Genomic DNA, 6,000 nt, shown 5'->3' on the forward strand with positions numbered 1-6,000 from the left:
CATCTTAATCACTGGAATAAATAACTGCAATGTCAATCATAGCACCAGGCTCAATAATTGTTTTTTCTGAAAACTGAATTAATAAGTGCATGAATGAAATTCCCTTTGCAACACCATTCACATTTTTTAATTTCTTTTCTTCCCATTTCTGCTACTTAGATAAGATCTTTAGCTTAACTGCCCTCCAAAACACCTTTATGCATGCCACAAAACTTTCTCTAATGCTTTGATTATTCTCCATTACATAAAAAATCAAATATCTCCTTAGCCTGATATTCAGAGTCCTCCATCATTCATTTGTGACTTACCTCCATAACCTTATTCTTACTATATGTTATTAAATCAATTAAGAAAAGAGAAAGCTTATATGAGAAGGTATAGAAAAGGTTGTCAGAGGGTATGAAGAAGAGGGGGGGAAAGTATTTTAACCAAGTTGCATAGCCAAAGCTCTCAATCCTCCCAAGAAACAGCAAGACTGACTAAGCACTCCCGACCCAATCGTGGCAATGGAGAAGACATGACAATCTTTCATCTGAATTTGGCTGGTAATCATCAATCTGTGTGAGCACTTCAGAGCTGAGCCATTAGCGTGGACTAGGTAGTGGTAGATTTATATGGGTAATTGTGACAGTGATTGTTGATATCATTTATATGAGGAATTGTATTACAACTATAAGTAAAGCACAATGGCAATTAGGAAGTGTGATTAATATGAGTAAATCTGTAATGGAACTTATACTGATGATCTATTTAGGCAAGAAAATCTAAAGTTATGAATTTGCTGTGAGAGGGGAAGAAAAAGGAAACAAACTACTATCTAGCATTTGTTATATGCCCCTAATTCTACACATTCTTTGCATATGTCATTTCACTTTACCTTCACAAAATTCCTAAAATCAGTGTTATTATCAGAGATGAGTAAAAAAACTCAGAAAGGTTCATTTGCCCAAGGTCAGTCAACAAGCAGAGTCAAAGCTGGTGCCTGGACCAAAGTCTCTCAGACTAAAAAGCTGCATTTCATTAAACGTGGGGCAGAGGGAGGGAGGGTCAGCTGGGGGGGGGGGGGGCGATAATAAAAAACAACTGAGGAAAAAAGATATAAAGTGAAATTTGGAAATCTCACATTTCATGCAATAGTAAGTATGAGGAGTCAAGTATTTTATAAAGAAGAACATTGACCTTATTTGGACCCTGCATCTATCGACACTACCACTGAAGCTCCCAACTGTTCCACTGAGACAACCACTGGACACTCTGAATAAATTTTGGCAAAAAAAAAAAAAAAAGGGCTGTTAATACAAAGGGAGTAGTTTTGTGTTTAGATGTGGATGTGAGTATGAATGTGCCTATAGATAAAAACAAGTAAAACAACAACTGTTGGAAATCAGAATTCCAAATAGTTCTATCTCTTAATCTAAGCTTTCTTCATCAAGGTGTTACATCCTAAAAAGAATGAATTTTTACTTGACATTAGGTATTATATATTCTAATTTTCCACAACAGAGAACTAATAGAGCATCTTTGCGTACAAACACAGACTCTGAAAACAAAACAAAAGAATTAGTAATTACTCCTACTTGCATTTTTTTAAAAAAGTATTAAAAAGTAGAGTTCCAGTGTTCAGTAGAAAAAAAATTCTATTTGAAACAATCCTTATTTTGAAAGTCTAATAAGACTAAGAGAAAGGGAATACCCTTAACTAATGTTCCATCAGGATGTCTATTGTGTCTCTCATGTTATATTATTAATATGACATAATAATATGAGAGGATGAATAAATGTCCACATTTAAAATGTTAATTAACATATTTATATCCAATTGGATTACAAATATGTCTGTGCTTGTTCTTTGCTGGTCAATTTTTTTAATCAACCACTCGGAAAAAATTCAGAAGACAAGATCATCAAGCAAATTAGGAGGATGCTACCGAGAACAATAGAATCAAACATCTCAGCAGCCTTGTATGACAGGCCAAATTACCATGATGAGATTCAATGAAGATAAATGTAAACAATCCACTGAGACTGAAAATCAAATACACAAGTATAACATGATTAAGATATTAAGTAATTGTCATTTATGTAAAAAAAAAAGGCCTAGACAAAAGCTGACAGTAAACTCAATATGAGTCGATACTGTGACATTGAAATACTTAATTTATTCTTAGACTATAATACTAGAAGCGTAATATCCAAATAAAAGAGATGAGAGCCCCACTGTACTTTCAACTGATGGTATACGAAGTATTATTTCCACTTATGGACAAAATATTAAATGAAGAAGAAGAATGTTGAAAATAATGGGGAGCATCGACCCATGAACCAGGAGTTCATAGTTCAATTCCCGGTGAGGGCACATGCGTGAGTTGTGGGCTCAATCCCTGATCATGTAGAAGGCAGCCACTCAATGATTCTCTCTCATTGTTGATGTTTCTCTCTCTCTCTCTTTCTCTCTCTCTCTCTCTCTCTCTCTCTCTTTTCCTCTATGAAATCAATAATTTTTTTAAAGTTCTTCAGAGAGAAGAAAAATGGTCTAGTTCAGAAATTTGGATGTACATAAAGAAAAAAAGCATTGAAGAAAGAATAAGATAAACATTTATTTTTCTTACTCTTAATTGATGTAACACCTAACAGTTTATTCAAAACAATAACAGCACCAAAGAAATGCAAAACCTGATAGAAGGGCAATGAGAAATAGATGAATCCACTACCATAGTTGGAAATGTCACCCTCTATCAAAAATGAACAGATCCAACAGTCAGAAAATTAAGATTAAAAGAGAAATAAGGACATAGTTGAACTTAACAGCACCTTCAATTTACTAGATATAATTGACTTTTATAGATTACTTCATTCAACAATAGCAACATACACATTCTTCTCAGGTCTAAATGAAACATTCACCCAGACAGACCACATTCTGACCTTAACAAGTTTAAAAGAATGATGTCCTTTGAAAATGGAGGAAGAAACCACTGTCAAAGAATAAAGACTAGAAGCTAAAGAAGCAAGGACACCTTCTCCCCTCAGCACCTCCAGAAGGGAACAGTCCTGCTACACCTTGACTTTTAGTCCAAATGAAACTGACTTCTGACCCCTGACCTCCAGAACTGCAAGTCAATATGTCTGTGTTTTTTAAACCACTAAGTATTCATTACAGTGGCAAAAGGTTACAAATACACCTTTAATTTTGGAACAAGTTTCTAGCACAATGAAACATAAAGTTCAACCAACAAAACAATGCAATGGTGATTGGGGAAAATCATTTAGGGCTTAAGAAATGATGAAATCAGCCCAGCTGGTGAAATCAGACAGCCGATCAATGACTCTTTCTCATCATTGTTGTTTTTATCTCTTTTTCCCTCTCTCTTCCTCTCTGGAATCAATAATATATTTAAAAAAATAAATTATGAAATCTGGCTTGATCATGCATCTCTCTCAGAACAGAAGAAATGTTCCCTACTGTTAATCCATTGCTGAGTGGTAGGCCTCAGTAGTTCCTACATTACCTAAAGAAAAGAGGAGTTTCTCTGTAAAGTTAGCCTGTGATACATAATTGATTTTATTTATTTTTAGCTGAAGCTAATTTGAATTGTCTACATCTCCATCAGTGGGAGAGCTCATATTGATTTTTTTAAAATTTAAATGCACCGCCTGCGTACCCTCTGGGTTTCTTAAAATCTGAGATGAATATTGTTCTTTTATCTGTTTGCAATGAACGGGATAAATAATGATTTGGGGATTTTATGGTTTGAGGTTAAAACATGGCTTGCATGTGCAAATATTAAACGTCAATTAAATCTATTTACTTTACAACAATGGAATTCTTGCCTTGTAAATACCAGTTGCTTTGCACCAGCATTTGAGGTCTGCCACGATCTGCAAAATACCTCATCTTATTCTGCTTGTTATTCTATACCGTAGGCTTTCCAAAGAGTTGCAATTCCTCAAATGTACCCTACATTTCTTGCTTCCACATTTTGCAAAACTCCCCATTAATAGAACAGAGGATATCTGTTCATTCTTTAGGGCCCAGACATCAAGTATCAACAACTCTGTAAGTTGTTGTCAACTTCTCTGAACTGAAGTTCACTATTTTCTTCTTTGTGTCCCACTGTATTCCATACACATTAGTTTTTTTATTGTTATCTTACTTTTAACTACAATTTACACTTAATGTTAGCTTGTATTAGTTTCAGGTGTATAGACAATCATATACTTTACAAAGTATCCCATATGCTTTGTTCAGAACTCTCATTTTTCATTTGTTCATCATTTGTGGTTGATCATCTAATTGTTCTGAACTCTAGCATATTACTCACAGAATTTAGGTTTCTCCATATATAGCACATTCGTGAAAATATTGAAAAACTCATCTTTAACCCATCTTGTGTTCCCTCTCCTATTTTGTTTTATCATTAATTCCTGAATCATTCAAAAGATTCAATAGAACCCTATTGACTGACTGTAATCATTGTTTCTTTCTTCCCACATTATGATTGTCCGCTAGGAGACCTCTTTTCAGACTGATGTTCCTCCCCCCAAACACAATGACTTAGACTCATCTTGATATTTTCTGCTTCAAGATGTGAAACTGATCCATAAGATATAGGAGTTTCTTTAGTAGAAAATTATATAACTGGCCCAAATCTATGGACCAGAGGTGCACATGACATTGTTACATACCATTACTGACAAGCAGCTAGAAGGACAGAGGAGAGTTTGCTGAAAGCTCTAAGTGACAGAGGAGAGATTCCTTGAAGAGAGAAGAGTTCATAAGTTTATGTTGATGTCCCAATCACATTTTTATTAACTTTATCCTAAAATAAAAATATGTAAAATCCATTTCATCCTTTTGAGAACTGGCTTCCAGGTTTGCCCACATCCTATAGAGTAGTGGAGAGTTTGAAATGTCAGCAAAACTGAGACTACAAAAACAAGGAGAACTTGAAAAATGCCAACAGTTTAGAAGTGATACTAGGTTGAGGAATGCTCTGCCTTCATTGACTGTTTCCCAAAAGATTTTTTAAAGCTGGTTTTAAGACTTTTTTAAATATATATATAGAGAGATAGAGAGATAGTGATTTCAGAGAGGAAAGGAAAAGGAGAAAGAGTGAGAAACATCAATAATGAGAGAGAATCATCTATCACCTGCCTCCTGTATGCCCCCTACTGAGGACTGAGTCTGCAACCTGGACATGTGCCCTGACAGGGAATTGAACCATGACCTCCTGGCTCATAGGTCCACACTCAACCACTGAGCTACACCAGTAGAGAGCTTTTAAGACTTTTAACTGTTAATATTTTGTTGCAAAATGTGTATAAGTCTCTCTCTGGAGTAAACAAGGAGGTTTGCAGTTCTCATTTGCACAAATGCTGGAAACAAGTTAGATTCAAAGTTATTCTTTAGTAGGTTTCATAGTTTACTTAAGTGGGAACATAGCATTTTCACTGATAAACTGTTAAATATCATCTAGCTGAACTTAATTTATGAAATGTGTGTGTGGTGAATGTGCCCTGGCTAGGCAGTTGCCTGTGTAAAATTTTTAAAAATAAAAGATTCGTTATTTTTAGGAAGGCACACAGTTCCCTAAAATACCGAATCAAGATGACCTTAGTACAATTTAAGAAGAGTATTATCATATCTTAAGCTTTATTTGATATCACAGTATTTTATTTCAGATTCACATTTGTATTGTGAATAACAAATTTGCTGAATTAGGAGTGGTTGGGCAAGATTAAAATATACCCAGATAATTACATATCTATCCATTGAATTAATTCCATGCAGGTTTCTTTATGGACATGAAAACTACATGCCTTTCCAAAGCCAAATATGTATTAAATCAGATGTATATAGCTTCATTCCTGTATGGGTCCAGACAGGTGGATTCATTCCTAAAGTGTCTGCAGTCAATTCAACTGCATCCCCAGCAGCTCAGGTTAGTTGAGCTGGGGTGACAGTCTCTCCCTGGCGATCAGCGCACACCCGACTCAAAC

The sequence above is a fragment of the Myotis yumanensis genome, unplaced genomic scaffold, assembly GCF_028538775.1.
Source record: "Myotis yumanensis isolate MYYU_CA2020_CCGP unplaced genomic scaffold, mMyoYum1.0.hap1 SCAF_10, whole genome shotgun sequence".
Classification (NCBI taxonomy): domain Eukaryota; kingdom Metazoa; phylum Chordata; class Mammalia; order Chiroptera; family Vespertilionidae; genus Myotis; species Myotis yumanensis.